This window comes from Gymnogyps californianus, chromosome Z, assembly GCF_018139145.2.
Source record: "Gymnogyps californianus isolate 813 chromosome Z, ASM1813914v2, whole genome shotgun sequence".
Classification (NCBI taxonomy): Eukaryota; Metazoa; Chordata; class Aves; order Accipitriformes; family Cathartidae; genus Gymnogyps; species Gymnogyps californianus.
Window position 1 is genome coordinate 26,958,677 of NC_059500.1, and position 17,042 is coordinate 26,975,718.

Here is a 17,042-nt window from a genome sequence, read left to right on the forward strand (position 1 = left end):
TAGACAGTCTCCTGTGAAGGCACTAAGACAGATTACAGCTGTACCAATGAACATTCAGTATTTTGAAAAATCAAATGGTATTTACAGAAAAGACTGATACATACCAGCTTTATAATACCCCAAATACTGTGCTAGTGCACGCTATTGTGGGGTAAAACACCTGCTTTCAGTCAGGAAGGGCTTCTGCGCTTAGTTTTCATCCTTCATTGGTGAATACACTAGGCTGCAAGAGCACAAGTGTTCTTTGTTCTGTGAAGTGCGTATGCAGATCTTATGAATCTAGACCCCAAAGTTGAAACTGTTTGCATTTGCCTGTTGAATTACAGTGATTTCTGGGACTTTATCCCCTTTTACTCGGAACCACAGTAGTACATTAGGAAAAAAAAGAATTGAGATGTTATGACCTCTTGGCTAAAGATCAGCTTTTATAGTCAAATAAGAAAAAATGTATGTTTTCATTCGAAGAAACAGTTTTTATTTAAAAAAAAAACAAATCAGTATTTTGTGGCCTGAGAAACAGTCCAGAAATAAAGTGTCATTTAAATTTATTCTTGTACTTCCTATATTGTGTCAAAATCATTTATTATCATTGAATATCTATGTACACTGCCACTGAGGGGGCAGGATCATGTTGTGTAAGTTACTGAACAACCACAGAGAAAGATAGATCTTGTTCTAAACTGAAAGAGAGACCAAAAGATATGTGGAACAGTGTGCACCTTGAGAAAGCAATGATAGCTTAGCATAGGTCAGCAGGATGGATTTTGATTTTAGCTCATCAGCAGTCTAAGCAGGGTTTGAAAGAGGACATGCAATAAATATGCAGCTGTCCAAAAATGGGGGAGATCGTTTCAGCAGAATTTGTGTGAAAATTCCACAGAGGGAATCAAGACAGATAGCTATTCGTCAGTCAAATGTGGATATTAACAGCTGGTAGTGTGGAAGAGGTGAAAACTCTTTCTACCCACTGTTGCAAACTTTGAGTTAAATCTACTTCCACCATCACCTCTGACTGTTGGTGATCCCATTAGAACAGAATTTTATAACCTCCTCGCACTTCTGCATGCTATACAATATTCTGCCCATCTGGTAAGACAGCATATCCATTGTAATCCAAATAAAAAAAGTAAGAAAGAAAATCAGTAAGACAACCCTCTTCCATAACAGTGCAGTTCCAGAAACTTCTTTTCTATGCCAGAGCAAAACAATTTTGAGTTTAAATAAAAACAAGTGTTGTTATCATTACAGAAATTATTTTGTATGATTATTCTGACCTTTTGGCAAAGCTTAGTTATTGTTTCAGCTTGATGGCTCACGTCTTCCTTGTTCAGAGGACTATTCTGATCTTATGATGCAATCGATATCATTGATCTGACTTTTTTATTTCTGATTCGTCCGATCCTACGCAACTAGCAGCACAGTGAATACCATTTAAATCATTGACAAAATCCCACAACATACACAAATGTACTCATCAATCCTTGTTGAAAAGAACCAAACCAAATGCATTTACTAGGAGCCGAATTAATTGACTGTGTTTATATAATACCATAACTCATGCATGGTTAGCTAGTTAAGGTGAAAATAAATAATTTATTATGAAAGTGAGAGGAACTGCTCCACAAGACCATTCACAGATGGCTAGATTGGAAAATCGTGTTATGTTTCCTTTTTAAAAACATAAGATACTGTCCTAAGCAGCAAAATAGAAGAAAAATCTGGCTATTCTTAGCAAAACACTCTCAAAGCTACAGAGGGAAGACTTAAAATCACTCATCGATAGGGCTGAGTAATTAGCTGCCTTTTTTTACTTTGAAAACTTTTGTGGTAAACCTTTGTGCTAAAGTGCTATTACAGGAAGGAGCAGACTGGAAAGTAGAGTTTCGATCTTGACACTATGTTCTCTTGTTAAAGACAATTTTCTAACAAGGTCACAGCCACAGGACACTGAAGTAGTTAAGTTGTCCAGTAACAGTGAGATTCACTGTAGGCACAGGTGTGCCACGCTCTTCCCTCATCTCTCCTAGGGTTCTTCCTCCTTTACCCCCTCATGCACTGAGACAAAGCGGCTCAGTCTGTAAGTAGATAGGAGCAAAGGTTTCCTGCATCAGTGTCAGGAATTCGGAAGTGCAGATTTGGAACAAAATCCTCTCATAGTGAAGGAAGTGAAGGAAATTAAGTCAGTGAAACAGAGTTTTGCATGTACATCCTAACTTCCTGTTCTCCTTTGAAAAACAGGTCTCGCTTTAGAAGTTTTGTTTTGTACTGTAGCTACTACAGTGTGGTGAAACAATCCTGGTACATACAGTAGCTTGGCAGAACCACGTTAGAGCATTTTGGAGGCTGCAATGTTTGTCAAATTAGAGACTTTTAGCTCTGCCTGTGCAATGTGGCCCTTTATAGGTAAGCTATGTCCTGCAATTGCTGATTACAAGGGAGGTATCTAAATATGGAACAGCTAACTCCTGTGTGGAGCCCAACAGTAAAGGTTTTGTAAACATTTTTCTTACAAAAGCAAAAATCACTGAGAGAATAAAAATGATCCACAAGAGAATCTTCTGATTGCTTGTAAATACTGTGCAACACTTAACCCCTCCTGGACCCCACTTTCTGCCAGAGGCCTGTTGTGAGGCTAAAGAACATTATTTAAAAAGGAGACTCCACTATGTGAAGCCAAGCTGATCACTGGGAGCATTTCGTACAGCAGCCATGCCTTGGAATGAATTATGTACTCCTCTCTCTTGCGACCTGCAGTCTTCACTCCAAGTTTAATGAACACTGCTGGCTTTTACGTTTTATCTATTTTTGTTGTTTGCTCAGTAGTGGGAAGTGGCAGGCCAGCTTAATAATATTATTTTTTTTTATTAAGAAACACTGCTTTTGATGCTTTCTTGAGGTTCTTTTTAACAAGTCTATATACAATATACCAAACAGTAGGCTTTTGAGCCTTGGGGGTTTAGAGACCTGTAAAGTTTTATCTCATGACTTAGACCATGATTCCAGTCATCCAAATTTAGTTAAAGATTAATGTAACTAGTTCTGTTGTACAGAATCTTTGTACAACACCTCTGTCTTAAACATCTCTCGTAATATTTCTAAAATCAGGTGAGGTGGATTTAGCCGTATACAACTCACTGTGAAGTCAATGAAAATATATTAAAAGGAAAAAAACCCCAGAGATATTTCCTTTGTGTAGGAGAGCAAGAGGTGAAACAATCGCTTCTAGAAATTGTGCTTGAAACTTTTCCTCTTCCCATACACTAGCAAAGGAGAAACAAAAAACACATACAGAGGGTACTGTCTCTTACAATGGTGTAATATACCCTCAGTGTCTGAGAATTTATTCGTTGTTATGAGTTCTACAAATTGGAAGAGCCAAGTCTCAGGAGGTGTGGAGTTTTAATTTAAATATAAAGCAAAAAATTAAGCTGTTCTTTAGGAAGGAAACTTCAGAATGTATATGGGAATTGAACTGATAGACAGAGTTGAAATTTGGCTGTTGATTTGACCTCAGGCAGTGTAGCTATAGAATCATAGAATAGAATCATAGAATGGTTTGGGTTGGAAGGAATCTTAAAGATCATCCAGTTCTAACCCCCCTGACATGGGCAGGGATACCTTCCACTAGATCAGGTTGCTCAAAGCCCCATCCAACCTGGCCTTGAACACTTCTAGGGAGGGGGCATCCACAACTTCCCTGGGCAGCCTGTTCCAGTGTCTCACCACCCTCACAGTAAAGAATTTCTTCCTAATATCCAATCTAAATCTACCTTTTTTCAGTTTAAAACCATTACCTCTCGTCCTATCACTACACGCCCTGATAAAGAGTCCCACCCCATCTTTCCTGGATGCCCCCTTCAAGTACTGGAAGGCCACTATAAGGTCTCCTCGGAGTCTTTTCTTCTCTAGGCTAAATAACTTCAACTCTCTCAGCCTGTCCTCATAGGGGAGGTGCTCCAGCCCCCTGGTCATCTTTGTGGCCCTCTTCTGGACCCACATAAATAGGTGCATGTCTTTCTTATGTGGGGGATCCCAGAGCTGAATGCAGTACTCCAGGTGGGGTCTCACGAGAGCGGACTAGAGGGGGCTGAATCACCTCCCTCGACCTGCTAGCCACACTTCTTTTGATGCAGCCCAGGATGTGATTGGCTTTCTGGGCTGTGAGCGCACATTGCTGGCTGATATTCAGTTTTTCATCCACTAATACCCTAAAGTCCTTCTCCACAGGGCTGCTCTCAATCCACTCATCACCCAGCCTGTATTTGTGCTTGGGATTGCCTCGACCCAGCCGCAGGACCTTGCACTTGGCCTTGTTGAACTTCATGAGGTTTGCACGGGCCCATCTCTCAAGCCTGTCTAGGTTCCTCTGGATGGCATCCCTTCCCTCCAACGTGTCAACCGCACCACACAGCTTGGTGTCATCGGCAAACTTGCTGAGGGTGCACTCAATCCCGCTGTCCGTGTCGCCAACAAAGATGTTAAACAGCACTGGTTCCAATACCGACCCCTGAGGAACGCCTCTCATCACTGGTCTCCACTTGGACATCGAGCCATTGACTGCAACTCTTTGAGTGCAGCCATCCAGCCAATTCCTTATCCACCAAGCGGTCCATCCATCAAATCCATGTCTCTCCAATTTAGAGACAAGGATTTTGTGTGGGACAGTGTCAAATGATTGGCACAAGTCCAGGTAGATGACGTCCATTGCTCTTCCCTTATCCACCAACACTGTAACACCATCGTAGAAGGCCACCAAATTTGTCAGGCACGATTTGTCTTTAGTGAAGCCATGTTGGCTGTCACCAATCACCTCCTTATTTTCCATGTGCCTTAGCAGATTCCAGGAGGATCCACCCCATGATCTTGCCGGGCACAGAGGTGAGACTGACTGGCCTCTAGTCCCCCAGGTCTTCCTTTTTTCTCTTTTTAAAAATAGGGGTTATGTTTCCCCTTTTCCAGTCAGTGGGAACTTCCCCGGACTGCCACGACTTCTTGAATATGATGGGTACTGGCTTAGCCACTTCATCCGCCAGTTCCCTTAGGACTGGATGCATCTCATCAGGTCCCATGGACTTGTGCACCTTCAGGTTCCTTAGATGGCCTTGAACCTGATCTTCTCCTACTGTGGGCAGTTCTTCATTCTCCCAGTTCCTGCCTTTGCCTTCTGTGACTCGGGCGGTGTGGCTGGAGCACTTGCCGGTGAAGACTGAGGCAACAAAGTCGTTGAGTATCTCAGCCTTCTCCATATCCCAGGTAACCAGGTCTCCCGTTTCCTTCTGGAGAGGGCCCACATTTTCCCTAGTCTTCCTTTTATCACTGACGTACCTATAGAAGCTTTTCTTGTTGCCCTTGACGTCCCTGGGCAGATTTAATCCTATCAGGGCTTTGGCTTTCCTAACCTGATCCCTGGCTGCTTGGACAATTTCTCTGTATTCCTCCCAGGCTACCTGTCCTTGCTTCCACCCTCTATAGGCTTCCTTTTTGTGTTTCAGTTTGTCCAGGGGCTCCTTGTTCACCCATGCAGGCCTCCTGGTGTTTTTGCCTGACTTCCTCTTTGTTGGGATGCATCGCTCCTGAGCTTGGAGGAGGTGATCCTTGAATATTAACCAGCTTACTTGGGCCCCTCTTCCCTCCAGGGCTTTATCCCATGGTAATCCACCAAGCAGATCCCTGAAAAGGCCAAAGTCTGCTTTCCTGAAGTCAAGGGTAGTGAGCTTGCTGTGCACCCTCCTTGCTGCCCTAAGGATCTTGAACTCCGTCATTTCATGGTCACTGCAGCCAAGGCTGCCCTTGAGCTTCACAATCCTCACCAGCCCCTCCTTGTCGGTGAGAACAAGATCCAGCACAGCACCTCTCCTTGTTGGCTCCTCTGTCACTTGGAGAAAGAAGTTATCATCAACACATTCCAGGAACTTCCGGGATTGCTTATGCCCTGCCGTGTTGTCCCTCCAACAGATATCAGGGTGGTTGAAGTCATTCAACCAGGGCTTGTGAACGTGAGGCTGCTCCTATCTGTCTATAGAGGGCCTCATCCTCTCAGTCTTCCTGGTCGGGTGGCCTGTAGCAGACCCCCACTATAATGTCACTTGTCCCTGTCCTCCCTTTAATCCTGACCCATAGGCTCTCGGTTGGCTCCTCATCCATCCCCAGGCGGAGCTCCATGCACTCCAGCTGGTCATTGACATAGAGGGCGACACCCCATCCTCATCTCCCCTGCCTGTCCTTCCTAAAGAGCCTGAATCCTTCCTTCCATTCCAACACTCCAGTCATAGGAGCCATCTCACCACATCTCCGTGATGCCAAAAAGATCATGGCCCTTCAGGTGTGCGCACCTCTCTAACTCCTCTTGTTTATTCCCCACGCTATGTGCATTTACAAAGAGGCATTTAAGTTGGGCCCACAATGAAGCTGACTTACTGGCTGGAATTCCTTTGTGCTGCTCTTCAGATGCTCTCCAGCTGACCTGTCATCCTTCTCCAGGCTCTGGGCATCTATTGCTGGCACTAGCATAAAACTGGTATGAGTGGGATGGATTGAGGTTCCCCTCCCCCGGCAACTTTAGTTTAAAGCCCTCTTCACCAGCTTGGCAAGCCTATGATTGAAGATGCTCTACCCCTTCTCTGACAGATGGACCCCATCAGCCCCCAGTAGATCAGGTTTCTCAAAGCGAGTCCCATGGTCTAAGTAGCCAAACCCCTGGCTGTGGCACCAGTCTCTTAAGCATTTGTTGATTCACCAGATTCGACTGGCCCTTTCAAACCCCTTCCCTTTGATGGGGAGAATCGATGAAAAAACTACCTGTGCTCCAGAGTCCCTTACTGCCGCTCCCAGGGCTCTGTAGTCCTTCTTGCTACTCCTCAGACTGCTCCTGGCTGTATCACTGGTGCCCACGTGAAACAACAGCATTGGATAACAGTCAGTGGACTGTACAAGGCTTGGTAGTCTCTTGGTGGCATCCCTGATACAAGCCCCCAGTAAGCAGCACACCTGTCTAGAGAGTGCATCAGGTTGGCAGATGGGTGCCTCCATACCTCTCAGAAGAGAGTTGCCTACTACTATCATCCATCACCTTTTTTTAGTTGCGCTGGTTGGTATAAGGGGGGCAGATCAGGCTGCCTTACTTAGCTCCAGCGTCTCTCTTGATGTGATGGGTCTTTCCTCTTCAGTCTGCAGAGCGGTGAAGCTGTTCTGCAAGGGCACCTCAGGCTTTGGGGGAAGTCTTTTCCTCCTGCAGGTCCTTGCCGTTGCAAGCTTCCACTCTTCTGCATTATTGGCCCCCCCTCCCCTCCGTGTGTGCCAGTGAGGGTATTTTTGGCTGTTTGGCCATGGGCTGTGAGTCCACTTCAGACTGTGCTTTGAACCAACTAACTCCTTCTCAGTCTCCCTGATGTTACGCAGCCTACACCGTTACAGGAGTGGCTGCCATTACTCCTGGCCCTGCCCACACCCTGTCAGCCATTCTGTCTTGTGAGAGCTGCCGGCTCCTGGCAGGTCTTCACACTCTCCTGGTGTTTCCCTGGCTCAGGAAACCTGCCTTGCACATCACAATTCCCTGGTCCACTGTGGAAAATGCCTGCACCGGAGCTGATCCCCTTAGCGATATACATGTGGCTACTGACTTTGGGAAAGCCTTGGTTCTAATTACATGTGGTACTGCATGAAGCTACAGCTGGAATAGGAAAGAAAATTGCTATTAACACTGGCAGTAGCTCATTGATTATTTTTTGCTAAAAAAGCATTTACCTTTTTCTGTCCTTGCATAGCCAAATAATGTACTTTCAAATCACAACATCACAGAATGGTTGAGTTTGGAAGGGACCTCTGAAGGTCATTAGGTCCATTCCCTGTGCTCAAGCAGGGTCACCTGCAGCCAGTTGCCCAGGACCATGTCCAGATGTCTTTTGAATGTCTCCAAGGATGGGGACTCTGCAACCTCTCTGGGCTACCTGAGGTTTGGCTTTCCTAACTGCACTTTTGCATGCTTGGACAGAGTCTCTGTGTTCTTTGGAGGTTGCTCGTCCACGTTCTGTATGCTTCCTTTTTGTGTTTGAGTTTTCCCAGCTGTTCCTTGTTCATCCACGCAGGCCTCCTGGCATTTTGCCTGACCTCCCGCTCACCAGGATGGACTACTCTTGAGTTTGGAGGTGATCCTTCCATACTCACCAGCTTTCTTGGGACCTCTTCCCTGCAGGGTCATATCACATGGGACTCTAGCAAGCAGATCTTTGAAGGGGCCAAAGTCTGCTCTCCTGAAGTCCCGTGTTGTGATGCTTTTCATCCTGCTTCCTCCTCTCAGGATCCTGAACTCCACCATCTCATGGTCACTGTAGCCAAGGCTGCCTTGGACATTCACAACCCCAGTGAGCCCCTCCTTGTTGGTGAGTATGAGGTCGAGCAGAGCACCTCTGCTCCTTGGCTCCTGTATCACATGGTTCAGGAAGTCGTCATTGGTGCTCTCCAGGAACCTCCCGGACTGTTTGCTTTGTTGTCCCTCCAGCAGATATCAGGGTGGTTGAAGTCCCCCATGAGGACCGGAGCCTGTGAATGTGAGGCTGCTTCTAGCCATCTTTGCAAGGCCTGATCCCGTTGTTTGTCCTGGTCCGGTGGCCTATAGCAGACATCCACTACTATGTCACCCCCATTGGTCTGCTCTCTAATCCTTACCTATATCTCTCAGTTGGCTTATCATCTATCTCCAGGCAGAGCTCCATGCATTCCAGCTGTTCTCTCACATAAAGGGCAACTCAACCTCCTCATTTTCCTGGTCTGGTCTTCCTAAGGAACCTATATCCCTCCATGGCAGTGCTCCAGTCATCAATATATTTTACCTTAAAAAAGTCTGGCCATTTTGTGATGGCCTGGTGTGGGGCTAACAGATATATATTTCCTTTAAGAAGTTATTACCAGCAGAAAAACATTGTGCCTAGGCATGGGAGTTGTGCCAAACAGCACCAGGGTCTAATTATGTATGCAGAAGGCAAGCTAACTGACTCTGAAGAGTATTGTGACCTTATTCCTAATCATACATAGTCCTAAGTATTCCTTGCTCATATGTTTAATTTCTCAATTTCCTTTTCCAATCAACATGTTGCTTCCCTAATCAACTTTAGTTTATTTATTATACTAGATAACAGAAGAATAAGACTGTGCTCTCAAATTTGATTTAAAAAAAATATTTCTATCTCTGCCCAGTAGTTAGAATTCATGAGTAAAGAAAATAGACATATAATACTGGTTCATCTCCAAAGCATTGATATTCAATAAAAACCTATTTCAAGCTTAAGAAACACAGACATTTGCATTTAGACATGTCATGGCTTTGGGAAAGAGTTAATAGAGAAGGGAAAAAAATTTTCCTTCAAGATTTGCTATTAAAATAGTTTTTGTTGTTAATCATACACTCAGAAAAGTCCAGAATTCAAAACTTTCAGTTTTGAAACTGTGTCCTGTCCCTGACTTGTACAGAATATTCAATTGAGATCATAAGTAATATTTCTTTTTTGTAAAATGTGATGTCTGTAAAGAGTAGAATTGACCAGAGGAACCTTTTTAGAATCCAAAGAATCAAAATCTGTTGCTTCAAGATGCTGAGTTCTGTCAGAACTTCAGGAGGGAAAAAGACTCCTGATAGTGCTAAGAAGCTTCACCTCACATTATTCTTGTTTTAATTTTTTAGCTATATGATAGAAAATATTTAAAATGAAAATTTCAAAAAAATTTTATCTCTGCAAGGTGTAATTTCCCCCATATAGCTCAGAGGAAAATTTAGGTATACAATGTAAAAAAATTTTCCTTTTACAAAGATGTCATATAACTGACTAGGTAAAATGTTAGGATATCATAAATGGTAAGGGAATTGTGCAAATGTTACTATGGAATGGTAATTAGTATTTTCCATATTAAAATCAAGTTCAAACTGAGAAAAAGTATGAACTCCTGTATGATGCAATTTAGGAATTACTGTGTTGTTCTCATTTCTGTATAAAAAAAGAAAAGAAAAGGAAAAAAAAAATCCCACCACTAATGCACACTAAATGACAAGTCTGTTTGAAACCCACAAATGATACTGAGTTGCTATATGTCATATTCTGTGATACTGTTGTCTGAAGATCTTTCACTGTAGTTAGGATAACTTGCATGTGCCTGTGTCATAGGTAACAACCAACCAGCGTAGTCAATATAGGTCACACATTTTCCTGCTACATGTATATAAAACTTTGAGTCCATTTCTACTTGCTTACATGTTCAAACGCTATATGTAATGTTTAATTCTTTTTTTCCCACATTGTTTTTCTTGCCTTTCTTTTTTTAAGTTGTTGAAATTGTCTATTAATTCTGTAGAAAACTATTTATACTTCACTTTCTGCATTATCAATATTCTTTAACATTGCTGCCCTAATTCTGGAAACATTGAAGATGTGGATACACATTTTGCACTTGGTTTTTAGTAGAATATTTGAGAATTGAGCTTGTTACCATGTTGAATTTGGAACCATGAAATACTGAAGTTTATGGAGATTTTGAAACTGAAAAAAGGTGGCTTTTGCCACTGAATCACTGACATTGCGAAATAGAACTGTCTGTATTTCAAGCTTTCAAAGAAGAGTGAAAAAAGAAGAGCAGCATCTGTACCACGTTGTTAAAATCTGAACTGGAATACATCATACGTGCTAAGCAGGCTCTGACAGTCTTTTCTCCAGTAATAGCACAAAGCTGCTTCTTCTTTCTCTATGTGATGTAAACTTTTTTTTTGATCCAGTTAATGAATCACAGTAGTAGTTCTGGACATCTCAAGAGGAGATACGTGTATGTGAATTTATGATCTGATGAATAGCAGAGCTTTCTGAAAGCAAATTATTGCTCTGCAAAAGGTAGTGCATACAATAACATAGACTAGGTGTTCGGGACTTTGACGAAGTACCGTATGTGCCTTAATATTTGTGTGTACACAGGAGGGAATAGGATTTAGGTTTCAGTGGCAGGTGCTGAGGTATTTCAAGAGTCTCAAAGCAGTTGGAAGATGTTCTGAACCATACATGCAGAAAAAGCACTTGCGGTGGTATAGTGACAAAAGTGAAGGGATACAGCTGCAGGGAGGGGGGAAAAATAGACACTGTTTTGTACTTGCCCTTAAACATTTTAAAAAAGCCTCCTGAAACAGTTAAGATCATGGGTAACTTTTGTTTGAAAAATAAAAAAAAAAAACCTAAAAGTTTGCTAAACTGGCTAAAAAAAATTTTGATATTGTTCAGTCACAAAACAGAACTAACACTCCGAAATTCTTCATCCAAAGATTTTGCCTCCATTTGTATTTGTTCATACATACTGATCAGTGATCACTGAGGCAAATGCTGGTACAATAGGATCATAAAGTGATCATAAAGACCTGAAATCAGACAACTATATTTCAGAACATTCATGAGAGTCTTGAAACTCTCATGAGTAATAGCTGAATAACTGAAACTGAAAATTTTTTGAATAAAGAAATAAGGCAAAAATGATCCAACACAGGGAGCATCCAGTAGTTTTTAGATAGCAGCATCCAGTCTTAAGATTCGGATAACAAACATCTACCCATGTCAGCTGCCACAGGGTGTTTAACAACAGACAACAGAAACATGTTTTCCTTGCTCCAGTGATGCAGAACTATCTGCCTTGACTCTGTTTGAAAGTGACACAATTCACAAGGCACATAAGGTAGGAGAAAACGCATCGTAGATGAAAATTGGACAATAGTGAGTGTGTATTCAGTTACCAAAGATGGAGGCACTTGTCAACCCTCCTTAATATTCATCAGTGGCAGCATAGATTCTCCATTATTATCTGAAGATCACATTATGGAAGTCAGCATTTTTACCACTTGTCTCTCAGGTTTCTCTCTCATGTTAATACTTTTTTGAGCCAGATTTATGCTACTTTATGTCATGTTTTTTAGAATTTTCTGTTGTTTTTTGGGGTGGGAGGGGGAGTAATTTTCTTAGACTGCAAAAGTATACTCTTCATGGTGTTGCACCTTAGAATCTCTTAGGAGCTGACACAGATGCAGTACATAATAGTCACTTAATATTGAGAGGGTAGAAGAGGGTATTTTACTGGGAGAGTTGATGTACTTCTGTGGTATTTACAGTGACTGCCTCATGGTCTCCAGATGGAATTTAAGATGTTTGTTATGACCCATAAAGTCCTAAATGGTCTATCAGGAATTAAATCTCTCCTCACGCTGTTCTGCCACAGCTGCTACCAACTGATATATAAGAGTATATAAGGTGGTTGGCAGGACATTGCCCATGAAAGCTTTTGCTCTCATCCTCAGTTCAAAGCAGTCTGAAATTGGCAGATTTCTGGGAAGTCTGCAACAGATGTGTGATATGACTTTTTGGAGAGGAGTAGAGGCAGAGGCAGGAGGAAGCAGGCTTCTGCCTGAAATTTGTGGAAGATGCTGAAATTCACTTGAGCTCTTAATTGTAGTCATTGTCTGACTAATTATTTTAGACTGCCAAGTAACAATAAATAACATAATTGTATCTCAACAATAGAACCTTGCTAGTTGGTAACTGGAGAATCATCAAACGCTTCACTGTTCTTCTAGCGTAGTATCATATTTCTAGCCTTGCCTTAGAAGAATGATTAGCAAAACATGGTAGCAAACAATGTACCAAGTCTACAAAGCATTAATAAAATAGATTTTATAATTCACTGTAAAGAATAATTTTGTCTAAATTACGTTTTTGAAAAGTATTAGTGTTTTCATGCAATGTTCTTGATCTTTTCTTATGTGCTTATGTACCAGTCTATAAAGATAGGACAACTTACAAAGTGAGTACTAGTCAGTATTACGGAATAATGATTATTCCACTGTGCAGTTCACAGCTCTCAGAAGTGCAGCTGTCTGAAGTTAGATTTCCTCACCTATAAGAATACAGTTACCTAGAAGATTTGGTTGAAGCCACTAAGGACACATTTGTGGTTGGTATCTGATTTTATAGTGTATATATTTTATTCCAGTTGAAGAGTTGGGAAAAACGTACAGTTTCCCTGTCCATGCCCAAACAAATCCATAATAAAATCCACTCTTGCAATGCAAGCTGAGGAGAAAATGAGTAGTGTTGCCTGGCAGTGTTAGGGAAACAGAAGCTGTCAGACATATTTCCATATTATACAGATTATATGAGCAAAGCAAGTATTGCATTTTTCCTCAGAAATAGAAGACATCTTATTTCACAGTCTAATTAATTTTAAAAGAATGTGGATCACCAGAGAGCAGAATGCCAACAGACAATGGAAGCATTCATTACACCTAAGGCATTCAGTAAGCCTAAGGCACTATATAGTTATATATATTCAAATATTATGTGAAAAACAGAAATAAAGACTACCTAGCAATTTACTCCCTCTCTCAGGATGATAGATACCCCGAAAATGAGCTGGATATGATACTTCCTGTATCCATCCTAGCTGGTAAAATGGGGTTTCTTCTGGACAAGAACAAGGAAGAAAGACCTAGAAGCAGATTTCATAGAAGTAATAGATGTGGTTTCATAGTACAGCACTGGATCAGTCTAAACAGAAATAATATTTGGGGTTTCATGTAGGTCATACTCTGTCTGTTGCTAAGCATATGGTTAGTCTCTGGGTAGGCTTAGTGAAAGGAGAGACCCTCAAGAGGTCAGTGGATTGCAATTCTTGGAAATATCAAATTCATAATATTCTGAAATGGATGAATTCTGACATGTTAATAAAAATTCAGGATAGCACTTTTTAAAAAAATCTGATGGAATTGTATCATCTTTTCATGGATTAAGTTAAATATTATTTAAGTTGTCCTTGGAAACTGGTCATTTCTGCATTATCTCTTAAGTAAATAAACTTGCTAAAAACATGAAAATTAGGACTTACTTATTTTGATAAATGCTGCGTCACTACTTAATCATCACTGATGTTGTATGTGTTTATGACTAGTTTGTTTTCTAAAGGTGAAAAGTTCAAAGTTAAGATGAAGAAGTGATTTTAAGATTGTTTTGCAACAAAAATGACACAATATTGCTTGAAGGCATTATATTCAAGGGTAGGCTAGTGCAATAAAACAAAGGTATTATCCTGGAACCTTATTGTTTACCTATTCTGAGATTACCTCATGTCTCTTAGAGGATGTATTTAAAACATTCATAACTTCTGAACTTTTTGGCATATTTTGGCAAGTTTCTGCTTAGAACAGTAATATGTGAATTTTGATGGCCATACATTTTAGCCAAGTGAAAGAACATACCTCATAGCCTCATAGAACAAAGCCAACACCCTCTTTTTCAGGTGTGCAGGAATTCAGACAGCCTTCAGGAGAAATGCAGAGGCTGACAGAGAATAACAGGGTATTGTTAATTACTGTCAGCATGAAAGGTGTCTTTCTAGTGCAGGACCTCTTACAAACATAGCCCTTTATGTCTTGCTCATATTACATATGCATATGCACTTTATATTTGCAGATTGCCGACGTTGGATAAGTTGTTGTTACTCCTGTCACAGAGTAGAAGGTGCTCCTGATTTTGTCTCACACAGGGTATTAAGTGCAGTTCCACTTACGTTCCGGTTTTATCGCTAGGTGGGGGTATTGCTTACACAACTCTGCCTTTTTCGGGCTACCAGAGGTGTTTTTCGGTAGGATACCACGACGTGCTAATTACAAATGGCAGGGGGCCAAGTCCCAAACAGCTAACTGCCTTTAAGTCTAATGTAATTAAACCTATGTAAATAGTTTAGGACTGAATTTTTTGTTAGCCATGTGCATATTATTGGAATGAAAAATATATTAGGTTAAAAACCGATTTATATAGTAATGGTCCAGCTCCTATTATATTCTATTTCATATCTGCTTTGGGCTGATCCTCCCCCCACCCCTGGTGCTAAAATCAGCTGCCTGTGAAACATCTGCAACTTTATGGTGGATCTTACAGAGCTGAGATTTGTTTCATCCTCACAACTGTGTATCTTCCCTCACAATAAAGAGTTTTCTTTGCAATCTACCACCACTTCCATGTTATTGTTCTTGAAATTGGTTTCACTCACTGCTTTGTCTGCACAACACTTAGCAAACAGAAGCAAATTCAACAAAATACGATATTGCTTGGTCATGCCAGAATTTTTCAGAAAATTACCCATTTCCTCCTGAAAACTTTTACTAGTTTTTCCCCAAGCTCATTCTCTATCATGCACAAGACAGCACATATGCAGCTGTAACACATTCGTAAATGTCCAAGTCTGTCGTCTGTGCTCAATTCACCATGGATGTGATCGTTTTTCAAGTGTAGAATCTGGAATACAGAATCTACATACAGAATCTCAAGCTGTACTACTTTATTCCCTTAGCTCTGCAGAACTCTAGCTCTGTCTCCAGTCTGTTGGCCAGAACAGTAGCTAAAGTACATCTTTATACCTTAACATTTGACTCAAGATTAGAAAATAGCTTCTGTCATCCCTTACTGAAGAGGAGAATGATAAGCAAAACTTTTCTTGTAAGATAAATGGTGGCATTTGAAAGTATAATAATTCATGAATATCACTAGCCAAATACACTATATAATATAAGAATCTGGAAAACAGTTATGACTATGAAAGAAAAAGGGAATTCATATACTAGTACAATCTAACATTTATTTATTCCCAATATTCTGAACATCTCTTGGGCCATTTTCAGAAGTTGTTTGTAGAATTGATTTTATACAAAGTTTTCAAAACAAGGGAACTAGTGAATAGATCTTTTTTCTATTACTACAGAAAAACTGGGAAGTATTTTTGAGAAAGCTCTGCATCACTTTAAATTTGGTGACTGTTACCTGATCTACCCTTGTGTCCACTTTCTTACGGTTGTTTGCTACATTCTGTTCACAAATTTTGGATCTCACTTTTCAGTTTAGGAGGGCAATAATCTTAGATATTACCAGTGATGTTCACAAGCCCCCTTAAGTCTGGTTCCAAAGAAACTGGAGTAGAAGATTAATACAGTGTAAAAATAAAGCTACAGATTTTGAACTTTTAATTCACAACTGGCATTTGAAGAATAAGCTAGAACAGCTTTTGACATATGTGCTATGTCTCTGCAAAGACACATTGAACTTTTTGCTGTATTGAAGAACATTGTTGTGTTATAAACCAGGTGCCACTTCCATGTCTCTTTGCACCAAATTCTCTTTAAGTAGCAGGCACGATAATTTACTTAAATAATAATAATAATAATTACTACTGCCCTACAATTCCTCTGTTTCTTTCTATTACAGTTAATTTCAAAACATTCAAAATATTTCTGAACCACCCTTTGGAAATGTAGGGTGAACTGTACACCTGAAAATACTTTTTAATCAAATAATGGTATGAAGCAAGTGCTTTGTCCGCCTCACTGACCTTTCATTTCATTCTATCTTTACACATTTCAATAAAACTTGTTCATAGTTTATGGTTGCATCGGGGCCAGTTAGCTGTCTTTGCAAGAACCGTAGTCTCTTGCCTTGTACAGACTCAGAAGAGAGTGTCCTGGTGACCAGAGCAGCTCAGGAGTTGCAGTACTAAGCCCCTTATTTTCCATTTTACAGCTTACCTGGGAAAGTTATTGATACCATCTATCACAGGTGAATTACTAAGAGAAGTCATCATTATGGGGTTAACTAAAAGGTTTTATTAATGATTAAACAATGATCATATGACAATTATTCGATGATTGAATGCTAATTAAATGATAATTGAATAGTGATTAAGTAATAACTGAAAGATAATTAAACAGTGATTTAACAATGATTTAACAATAACTAAATGATAAATAGGAGGTGGTCAAACACTTTACTACTTACTACATTTCTAATAATTAAGATATAGCTGGATATATAAATGTCATTAGCATACAATATACTTTTAGGTCTAACGTAAAATGTTGCTTACCTCGTTATAGGTATCATACGCCAGGTAAGGGATCTTTCAGCCTCGAGGAGTAACCTTGAGAGGCATCCCTGTTCAGGGGGGAGATCACTGCCATGCAGCCTGCTGCCATACAGGAGAGC